Here is a 12,547-nt window from a genome sequence, read left to right as displayed (position 1 = left end):
CCTCAATACTACCTATCACCTGGAATCGATTCCATGTCCTCTCCACATCACACTGACTTCGGTGCATACGTCTGGCAACTTTCGTGGTCGACAAGCCTTCTCTGGGTAACGTCATGATGCAGACCCGATCGCTGGTCGCAACTGTCCTTCGTGGCATGAAGGATGTACACTCTACTGTTCCATAGATGTCTCTGGCACGGCCCTACGCCCGGTTTACTTGCAATTAAAATGTTGCAAACCATTCGACTGTGGCTTTCTACCCGTACGTAGCGCTCATGGTAACAGTATGTTTGCAAACAATGTCAGAGGATGACCTTCCAGGATGGGATAAAGAGCAACACACCTGCACAGTATACCGGGGTGAAGCAAAAGTTTTGTTGATGTGTGTAATTGCGGGAGTTTTTCTAAGTTAAAAGTTTTTATGTTCCTTGTTTTGTTTACTTTTTTCACATAACACATAATACTACCACAGTCAATTCCATCATAACTTGTGCGCACGTATACTTACAAAGTAGCACAGTAAGCACTTCAAAGCTGGAGGGATTCATGCTCTCCTTAAATTTCTCACAGGCTATTGTTGTAATTCTTCCACTAGACAATCTCAACGACTGTCTGGTCCAGTTAGCGGTAGGAACACTGAAGTAATCGACTTCGCTCCTTTGTGTTAATATGTAACAGTGTTTAGTTCTTTCATTCGATCATCTGGCTCTAACGGTTACAATCGAAAGGTAGTAGATGAGTTGAATATTCAAATAAATTACTGCATAACTAACAACAAAGATAAATCAACAGCAAACAACACCACATAATAACCAACAGAAAAATATGTAAAAATGCCATATTTAGGAAAGATTTCATATAAAGCGTCAAATCTTTTTCAAGGAACATACTTCAGAACCAGCTTAAAAACAAATAATACAATAGAGGACAATGTACGCCCACAGTATTGAAAACACCAGCATACCATATATCAGAGAAATACGAACTAACTGCAATTCATGTGCGAAGATATATGTAGGCCAGATAGAAGTAATTCCAACAGACGCTTCTGCGAACACGTTTAAAAAAACCTAACAAATTCCTTTTTGCTTTTTCTGAAGACGTATATCAAGTGATAAACAAGCTAACAAACCTCCAAATACTGCAACTGGCCAACGGAGGCAAGAGAGTGAACCTATTCGGGTAAATAGAAATTTATCCCGACATGTACGCATCTCCAAATGCATACCAAATTAACAGAGAGAGTTACCCAACGACCCAACGATATGTTTCTAAGGAATTTCCATAAACCACTTATACGACCTACAAATCAAATACAACCTAGGTAAAAACAGAATAGTAAACTAAATAAAAGACTATAGTTTTATCTTCACGTTCCTAACGCAACAGTGTTGGATCTGTGTATAATGTGATATACTTCTTGCTTTATTCAGTGTAAAATGTGAGTCCAATGTATCAACGTATTAATTATTTGTAAAAGTACGTGACGTTAGTAATTATATACCTAACATGCGGTTAAGGTTTGTTATATTCAATGTAACTGAACTACCATTTTGTTAATGCTAATCTGCCACTACTGCATTAGGAAGATAACTGTTCATGTTACTTTATGTAGTTTTATATCATTAATGTAAGACTACCTGTGAAATAGCATAGGGAGACTCATTATATCATGGACATTGCATTTTAATCAAATTTTAGATATACAGAGAAATCTGTCAAGTTATAAGGTCAGCAGAATAGGTCTTCAGACACACCTGATTTCAAAAGTTGTTAACGTATTATATCAATTAATGGTGGCTTAAAGCCCGAAACGCGTCTTGGCATAAACAAAGCAGTATGGAAAGTGGTTGGTTGCTGTATTTATTTAAGCAAAGCAATGCACAGTCACGGAGCTTAAGTACAATTCAAATCGATAAATCAATGTTAAGCTCGGAAACATGTCTTCTGACGACACAAAATACCCTTTTATGAGGGTCGTTCCGAAAGTAATGCCTTCTGTTTTTTGTGTTTACTTCGGATATCCTTGCCAAATGTCACTGGTGCAGTGCTAATGCTTACCTTCCTCTTCCATTTGCAGGTGGTTCCGTTGTTCTGAGATAGCTGGCGCCAGCGCAGGAGTATTCCAAAGTGGAGTCTGACATGGACGCGCGTATGAAACAGCGATGTGTGACTGATTTCCTCATTTCTTTCATTGCTGAAGAAATTGCACCGATTGAAATCCATTGACGCTTGCTAAAGGTGCATGCAGACGATGCAACAGTCGTGAGCAGTGTAAGGCGATGGGTACGGAATTATCAAGGTGGTGAAAAGGGTGTGCATGACAAGACACAGCACGGTCAACTCTGCACAGCTGTCATGCCTCGCAATGAAGAGCGTCTTGATCAACTCATCCGTGCTGATCGGCGGATAACGATCAGAGAATTGTGTGCAAAGACGAATGTCGGCTGTAATGCCTTGGAAACAATGTTGGAACATCTTCGTTATCGCGAAGTCTGTGCGAGAAGAGTCCCGCGGATGCTTACAGGACCTGCTGGACCAAAATGAAGCTGAAGGTGACAATTTTCTGAATAGCATTGTCACCGGAGGTGACATGGTGTGTCACCACGACGAGCCGGAATCAAAAAACAGTGAATTCACCGTCGAAGAAGAAATTCAAGACACAGACGTCTGCTTTGATGTGCACAGTCTCTGGGATAGCCAGTGTGTGGTCCTGGAGCCTGGAGAAACTGTCAATTCAACACACTACGACACTGAATAAGCCGAAAGCCCAAATTTATAGGGTAAAGCCAGAGGAGGAGACTAACTTTCACTTGCAACATGATAACGCCAGGCTCCACACTAGGTTTGCGACCACGCAACTCATTGCAAATATCGGCTTGGACAGTTTTACCACATCCACTGTATGAGTACAGTTCCGATTTGGGGCCTTCAAACTCCCATCTCTTTGGACTTTGGAAGATGGACTACGTGGCGATCATTTTCAAGATTCGAATTATATTGTCAAACCTACAAGAAAGTGGTTAGCCTCATCTGATTCCGATTTTTACAAGCGCGGCATGCAGACTCTAGTTCATCGTTGGCAAAATACATAACGAATGGTAGTGACAATGTGGAGAAATGAGAATCTGTTGCTGAAATATTGCTCTATTTAGCTGTGATGTTGTGATTTATGTGTCTCCTGTGGTTTCCATGAGTAAAAATAGAAGACATTACTTTCGGAACGACCCTCGTACATTCTGGTTCAGCAAGTGCAAGGAATTTTACTTGAGCATCATCTGTCAACTTAAGTTAGACAAATCCTGACCTTGCTGCACAACCCCTCTCTTGAGATATCTGTCACTAAATTTGGATAACCATCTTTGTGATGATTCTGCGCTGGCTAAATGAACCCGTGGCTAAGTACACAGAACGTTTTTGAATTTCCCTTTTTCCTGGATAAGGGATTTACAATGAAGTGCAGTACTATGGAATCGCCAGTGTGAGATCTTTGTTAAGCTACCTTCTTCGTGGGTGAATTACGTTTCCTTAGGATTGGTCCTATGAATCCCCGCAACTATTTTTAACCAAGGCGTTATTTCTTATTCCCCTATTATTGAGATCTGATATATTACTCAATTTGTGTTGTAATTAAATTGAGATTGACAAAGGCGTATCTGTTTGAGAGGTATTTATGTCAGTAAGGTAGTAACAGGAAATGACACATGATGGTACAAGGGCCCTAACCTTTCGCCTTACATCCCATTACCCATAATCGTAGATACCCGTACTGGATGCTCCCGTTGAAATAACTTCCGTCGTGAGTCACAAAGTTCTAAGATTACATTATGTGCATGTTAATCTTCATTTTCTTGTGTGATTACTATGGTATCAGCTAACAGTAGAGCACTTACATTGATATATTTGTCTAATTCAGTTGTTGGAAAATATTCTACAACACTTGCCTCACATCATAACTGCTTTGCATATCATCTTTCCCTTCCCACTACGTATTTATTATTATTTTTCTTTCTCGATACAGTTTTATTTACACTTATGAGGTTAGTGAGTAGCCACTGTTACTCATTATTCCCCGTATTTTAACTGGTTTTTCTCTGGAAATCTTTACCAAAATCTGTAAACTAAATATGGGTTTAAATATTAAATTCTCCACGTTTTTCGGTGAGACAATTTATTGTAAAAACATTGTAAAAATATTACAAAAGTATCGAAAGAATGTCACAAAACCCAGTCTACCTCAGCCCGAATTAATATCCTTGTGTTCGAAATTTTTGAATAGGTCTTGTATGCAGCATTCAACATGATAATACGTCTGTATTCCACATTTGCCCTTTATGAAGAAACTGATAACTTCGGACGCCTTTCATGAGTCTGGGATTTCACATCTTTGTCTGCATACATTTGTAAGACGTAGAAATCTGCGTAAGTATTGTTTGCGTACTTGGTCATCACTCCTCTTATTCCGTGTATTCTAGCAGATGGCATTTTAAGCGGTTTTTCTGTATTTGGTATTATAATGTCAGAAATCGCAATTTTTTTCTAATTACGACACATTTACCCTTCAAAGTCGCTCTGTTTGCATCACAGCTCTCGAAGATGTCTGATCCAATGATCTTCTGTCACTAAGTTCAGTTTAGGTGCATGTTTCTGTGACATAGAATTGCAAATATACCGCGTTGTATCGAAAACACGAATGCTGCTGAATCTGGTGTAATAAAAGCCTTCTTCCATTTTAAACTGTAATCTTTACGATTTTCCCGCCGTCGAACTGACTTCTTTAACTGACCTATCGATGCAGCAAATTGGCGGTACTACAAGCTAGGAGGCTGTCTTCACTAATGTGCTTGATCCCGCCGGCAACGCGCTCACTGTTTGTAATTTTTACGGAACGGTAGCTTCAGCTGCCAAAACTCGCCTTCCCTTGCGGCTGAGTGCCTACACCGTGCAGTTAAAAATCACGGAAAACGAAGCATCTGACTCCATTTTAACCCTATGAAATATGCGTGCGGGACAGCGTCCCTACCCGGGGCTGTTATTTTGCCCGCTGTGCTGCTCGGAGACAATAAATTCTGGAGTTACGCCGGCGGCAGATCGTTCTTTCGACGGGCCTGAGCCGACCATAAATGGCTGCGATAACCGCTCGTGAAAAATATTGGGCATTATGGCACTTAATAAGGTTTTTCACGCTCTTTCCGAGGCAGGTGTTCGATGCCGGATACATTTAATATATGTATTCCGATCGTACTTCCATAAAAGGCGATCGCGTTTCTTTAGCGAAACGCGACGGCTTCCAGAATCCAGTAGTCTAGGTCTACCGGTCGTGCCATAGCGAAGCAGTTTTTTTTTTTTTCAGGAATTGAATGATGCTTACGTTCACCTCCATGAGTCGTTTCCTTGTTCCTTTATATAAACTGGTTTTACCTCTCATCTAGTACTTGTGAAGACAATTTCAAACTCATCTACTATTATCTTTCGCACATTTTTTCACTATTTCAGCTTCTTTTATTCTAGAACGCAAAACGTATGGTATGCAACACATAGTAATTTCAAAAATAATTGAATTTTGCTGCCTTTATTCTATCGGAAATGCATAGAAATGGTAATGTCGTCAACCCTGTTAGGCTCACTCCAATAAAGAACTGCGGCTGGGGGTCATATCTTCTCATCCCTACATGATATTGCAGTCGATCTACCTCAGTAAGTTTCTTGTGGACAGTTCCCTTCTCTCTGCCTTGGTTGGTACTGGTTCAGACTATAAAAACAGCGTTGAAGAAAATTCGACTACATACCTACCAAGAACAGGTCGCAGAGCTGAAGTTTGTAAACAGAATCTGCAAAGATTTCGGGCGTTCGGAATAATAAACAGCGTGTTTGAAAATGTTTTAAAGTGCAACTAATTAGGCTTTGTTGCCTCCAAAACATTTAGACGACTGTGAACTACTTTTAAGCTATTATTGGCGGAATTTGGTTTACTGTTTTAATTACAAAGTTTCACACAAAAATAGTTCACCAGTCCGACCGGAATAAATTTCACGTGCTGTTCACTTACTGACCCACAGCTATTCACGTGTCACTATATCAAGTCGTTCAGTGATCTGCTTAGAGAGAAGTGCTCGCCATAAAGTCTCTAAATTTACACGGAACTTGCCAAGCGGTCATTTAAGTACGACAAGAAAGTTCATTCACCAACAACTTCCATACTAAATCGTTTAAAATTTCCAGACTTTCACCAGAGTGTTCAAAGCTGCAGTCGCTTCATAAATACGATAGAAGAACCGAATACATGATGTTCTTCGTCGTAACAAAAATTTGAGCGAGGTTCTGCATCCACCTGCATAGCAAGACATCTAGGAACACAGAAGTGAAGCATAACGCACTACACAAAGCGCAGGAATTGCTTAATTCTTATTGGCTAACAATTTAGACAGCCAATCCGAACAGTTCCAGCACTCTAACATTCGCGGCAATCCCCAGCTCACCCAATGTATAAAAGATAATCTAAAATTGTGAAAACAAATTTGTTTTGAATAATACGAAATTCGAATTATCCTCAGAAATATACAGAGTCGTTTAACACCTAACTTCTCGTCTGGCTGTCTTTATACGACTGCTCATACATTAATTTTACCACACATACATTTTACAGTCTTTAATAGAAGAAAACATCGTATTTTGCGTCTATTCTACCTATACTCTCTCACTCTCTTTACACCACTAAATCAATAAAACATAATAAAATCAGAATTTTAAAGTTGTTACTCTTACGTCTGAAGTTACCGCAACGAAAGAAAAGAAAATTCTGGAAAAACAATTTGTATGAACAGAATCTTTTTAGTTATACCTCCATATGAGATTATAAGTGAATTCTTCATAAGCTTTCGCTCTGCTTTGTACTATCAAAAACGTTGTTATGAATTTTAGGTAAAATTTTATATCTCGAAAAGTGCTGAAGCTACTGTATTGAGTTTTTTCCACTATACACCGATGAGCCAAAACATCATAGCCACCTGATTAGTAACTTGGTTCAAATGGCTCTGAGTACTATGGGATTTAACTTCTGAGGTCATCAGCCCCCTAGAACTTAGAACTACTTAAACCTAACCTAAGGAAATCACACACATCCGTGCCCGAGGCAGGATTCGAACCTGCGACCGTAGCGGTCGCACGGTTCCAGACTGTAGCGCCTAGAACCACTCGGCCACTCTGGCCGGCTTAGTAACTTGTTTGTCCGCCTTTCAAACGAAATAAATCACTGATTCGGAGCATCAGGGATCCGACAGTTTGTTGGTAGGTTTGTGAATGGATGTGGAATTAGATATCTACCCACAGGTCACGTAATTCGCGTAAATGATGGACCCCTGATATGCGCACGTGGCGATGGCGCCCCATAGCGACCTACATGGATTCCATCGGATGTCTCCGAGACATCAATGTGCGTTCACTACAACGCTCCACAAACCACTGTATCACGGTTATAGCTCCGAGACACGTACAGTTATACTGCTGGAAGATGACCTTACAGTCGGGGAAGACACCAAGCATGAAGGGATACAGCTGGTTCGCAGCTGTCAGTGTGTCCTCAATTACTACGTACCATAGGTCGCATGCAGGCTCAGGGGAACGTGTCCCATAGCATAAAACTGCTCCCATCACACTGCACCCGTGACGCGCTACATGTTTCGAACCGCCGTTTCTCGTTGACAATCGATCTAGAGTAGCCAAAATGTGATTCGCTCGAAGAGCCGATGCCTTTCCATTTATAGACGGTCGAATCGCGGTGGTCCCGTGCCCACTGAAATCGTAGTTGACGATGTAATTGGGTCAACATGTGAAGATGTAAGGGTGCTCTGTTGCGGAGTTCCATGTTGAACAATGTACGTTGAACGGTGTGCTCCAAAACACTTATACGTGCACCAGCACTGCGCTCTTTCGGCAGAGATGGCACAGGACAACATCTATCCTACTTTACAGAGCAGACAGACTCCGAGCCTCACTGTCTGTGAAGAGTCATGGACGTCCAAACCTTTAGCGCCTATCGGTAGTATCATTGTCCTTCTAGCTCTTTGTGCAGTTGCTCACGATAGTAGCACGGGAACATTAGACCGTCTTCGCCGTTTTCGAGATACTCGTTTACAGGTTCTGAGTAATGATAATGTGACCTTTTTTCACGTCGCTTATCACAGTGGATTTCTCCATTAATCTGTCCTTTGTTAGATGTGCTTGTCGCGGCGGAAGTTCGAGTCCTCCCTCGGGCATAGGTGTGTGTGTTTGTCTTTAGGATAATTTAGGTTAAGTAGTGTGTAAGCTTAGGGACTGATGACCTTAGCAGTTAAGTCCCATAAGATTTCACACACATCTGAAAGCTTTGAGATGTGCTTGTCTCAATGGATTTCCCCATCTGCAGCCCATATCTTCGCTAGGGTGATCCACCGTCCATGTCTGCTCCGCCTGGATATTTATTATTGTGCCACGTGTCCGCGTCGCCACCAGACGGTGGGCAACTGTCATAATGTTTTGGTTTATCAGTGTAGCTGTCTTTATGAGGCGTATGATAAAAATCGAAATGCTACGCTTGGTAGCCAGCTCACGCTGCCTCAGCGCCAGCTACAGCTGTGCCACAGCTGTGCTAATGTGAGGAAGAAAACGGCTCTCTCTCCCTCTCTCCGGCTACATGGAGAAACACCGTGAGATCGAGTACTTCACTGTAAGGTGTAAATACTCGGAATAATTTGCTGTGTTATGGAACCCATAAACAAAAACGAAAAGTTTAGTCACAGTGTTGAAATAAATGATAACTTCATAAAACAGCTCGCTACCACACTGAATATTCTGTTACCTCACTGTAATTATAAACTGACTTGAAACTTCCTGGCAGATTAAAACCGTGTGCCGTAACCGGCCTCGATCGTGGACATTAATTTCGAGCCATCCAAGCACGATTCTCGACACGTCCTCACAGCTTCACAGCTGTACTTCCGCCCATACGTTATCTCTTACCTTCAGTATGGAAAAAGTGACTTAACAAGCAAACGCTTTTTACAAACCTAGCCGTTGGTAGGGAGGCTTGCACACCTAATCGATACAGATAGTCGTACCGTAGGTGCAACCACAGCGGAGGGGTATCTGTTGAGAGTTGAGACGACAAACTTGTGGTTCCAGAAGAGGAGCAGCAGCCTTTGCAGTAATTGCAAGGACAACAGTCTGGATGATTGACTGATCTGGCCTTGTAACACTAACCAAAACGGCCTTGCTGTGCTGGTACTGCAACCGACTGAAAGCAAGGGGAAACTACAGCCATAATTTTTCCCGAGGGCAATGCAGCTTTATTGTATGGTCGTCGTCTTGGGTAAAATATTCCGGAGCTAAAATAGTAACCCGTTCGGATCTCCGGCCAGCGACTACTCAAGAAGACGTGTTATCAGGAGAAAGAAAACTAGCGTTCTACGGATCGTAGCGTGCAATGTCAGATCATTAATCGGGCAGTTAGGTTAGAAAATTTAAAAAGGGAAATGGATAGATTAAAGCTAATATAGTAGGAATTAGTGAAGTTCCGTGGCAAGAGGAACAAGACTTGTGGTCAGGTGAATACAGGGTTATAAATACAAAATCAAATAGGGGTAATACTGGAGTAGGTTTAGTAATGAATAAAAAGATAGGAACGCGGGTAAGCTACTATGAACAGCATAGTGAACGCATTATTGTAGTCAAGATAGACGCAAAGCCCATGCCTATCACAGCAGTACAAGTTTATATGCCATCTAGGTCCGCAGATGACGAAGAGATTGATGAAATGTATGATGAGATAAAAGAAATTATTCAGATAGTTTAGGGAGTCATGGGTGACTGGAATTCGATAGCAGGAAAAGGAAGAGTAGGAAACGTAGTAGGTAAATATCGAATTGTGGTAAGGAATGAAAGAGAAAGGCGCCTGGTAGAATTTTGTACAGAGCATAACTTAATCATAGTTAACACTTAGTTCAAGAGTCATCAAAGAAGGTTGTATACATGGAAGAGGCCTGGAGATACTGGACGATTTCAGATAGATTATATAATGGTAAGACAGAGATTTAGGAACCAATTTTTAAATTGTAAGACATTCCGAGGGGCAGATGTGGCCTCTGATAACAATCTATTGGTTATGAACTGTAAATTAAAACAGGAGAAACTGCAGAAAGGTGGGAGTATAGGGAGATGGGATCTGGACAAACTGACAGAACCAGAGGTTGTAGAGAGTTTCAGGGAGAGCATTAGGGAACGATTTACAGGAATGGAGGAAAGAAATACAGTAGAAGAAGAGTGGGTAGCTTTGAGGGATGAAATAGTGAAGGCAGCAGTGGATCAAATAGATAAAAAGACGAGGGCTAGTAGAAATCACTGGTTAACAGAAGAGATACTGAATTTAATTGATGAAAGGAGAAAATATAAAAATGTAGTAAATGAAGCAGACAAAAACGAATACAAACGTTTCAAAAATGAGATCAACAGGGAGTGCAAAGTAGCTAAGCAGGTATGGCTAGATGACAAATGTCAGGATGATTAGCATATATCACTAGGGGTAGGCTAGATATTGCCACCAGTAAAATTAAAGAGACCTTTGGAGAAAAGAGAACCACCAGTATGAATATCAAGAGCTCATTTGTAAAACCAGTTATAAGCAAAGAAGGGAAAGCAGAAAGGTGAAGGAGTATATACAGGGTCTATACGAAGGCGATGTACTTGAGGGCAATATTATTGAAATGGAAGAGGACGTACATGAAGATGAGATGGGAGATACGATACTACGTGAAGAATTTGACAGAGCACTGAAAGACCTAAGTCGAAACAAGGCCCCGGGAGTAGGCAACATTTCTTTAGAGTTACTGATAACCTTGGAAGACCCAGCCCTGACAGAATTCTACCATCTGGTGAGCAAGATGTATGAGACATTCGAACTACCCTCAGACTTCAAGAATATTTTAATTCCAGTCCCATGGAAAGCAAGTGTTGATGGGTGTGAAAATTACTGAACTATCAGTTTAATAAGTCACGCAAAATACTAACACGAATTCTTTACAAACGATTGGAAAAAATGGTAAAAGCCGACCTCGGGGAAGATGAGTTTGGATTCCATAGAAATGTGAGGCAATACTAACCCCACGACTTATCTTAGAAGTCATATTAAAGAAAGGCAAACCTACGTTTCTAGCATTTGTAGACTTAGAGAAAGCTTTTGGCAATATTGACTGGAATACTCTCTTTCAAATTCTGAAGGTGGCAGGGGTCAAACACAAGGAACGAAAGGCTATTTACAGTTCGTACAGAAACCGGTTGGCAGTTGTAAGTTGAGGGAGATGAAAAGGAAAAGTGGTTGAAAAGAGAGTGAGACAGAGTTGTAGCATATGCACAACGTTACTCAAGTCTTTACTATGAACAAGTAGTAATGTGACAGAAAAATTTCGCGTAGGAATTAAAATCCATGGAGAAGTTCTGGCAGAGACAACAAAGGAGCTGAAAGAGCAGTCGAAGGGAATTGACAGTGTCTTGAAAGGAGGATATAAGATGAACCTCAACAAAAGCAAAACGAGGATAATGGTATGCAGACAAATTAAATCAGGTGATTCTGACGGAATTAGACTAGGAAATGAGACACTTAAAATAGTAGATGAGATTTGCTATTTGGGGAGAAAAAAACTGACGATGGTCGGAGTAGAGAAGATATAAAATGTAGATTGGCAATGGTAGGAAAGCGTTTCTGAAGAAGAGAAATTTGTTAACATCAAGTATAGATTTAAGTGTCAGGAAGTCGTTTCTGAAAGTATTTGTATGGAAGTGGAATCTGGACGATAAATATAGACAAGAAGGGAACAGAAGCTTTTGAAATGCGTGCTACAGACGAATGCTGAAGATTAGATGGGTACACACATAACTAATGAGGAGGTATTGAATAGAATTGGGGAGAAGAGGAGTTTGTGGCACAACTTGACTAGAAGAAGGGATCTATTATTAGGACATCTTCTGAGGCATCAGGGAATCATCAGTTTAGTATTGGAGGGAAGCGCAGAGGGTAAAAATCGTAGAGGGAGGCACGTATACACTAAACATATTCAGAAGGTTGTAGGCTGCAGTACTTTCTGGGAGATGAAGAAGCTTGCACAGGATAGAGTAGCATAGAGAGCTGCATCGAACCAGTCTCTGAACTGAAGACAACAACGACAACAACGGCAAGAACGGAACTGCGGATTGGTTACAGGTTCGAACGCTAATTGTGACTGTTGGACCAGTATCCCTAGAGCTGGCTGCTCCCCTCTTGCCGTTTACCAGTCATCCTCTCAGTCCAGCATGTGGCGTAATCTCTGGCGTGGGTCCATTAGTAAGTCTGATGTCCCACTCAGTGCACCCCTAGCACTACACTAATACAAACAGTGGATTTCATCACTGAAATCTAATGATTTTGATGACTGCAGCAGTCAGCTTTTATCGCTATATGTATTGTAAAAGTTGTTAAATAACGTATTTCTTCAAAGCACAGGATTTATTTTCGAAAGCCTTGAACAAACTCACATATGAC

The sequence above is a fragment of the Schistocerca piceifrons genome, chromosome 5 (assembly GCF_021461385.2).
Source record: "Schistocerca piceifrons isolate TAMUIC-IGC-003096 chromosome 5, iqSchPice1.1, whole genome shotgun sequence".
Lineage (NCBI taxonomy): Eukaryota > Metazoa > Arthropoda > Insecta > Orthoptera > Acrididae > Schistocerca > Schistocerca piceifrons.
Note: the sequence above shows the minus strand (reverse complement) of the source record.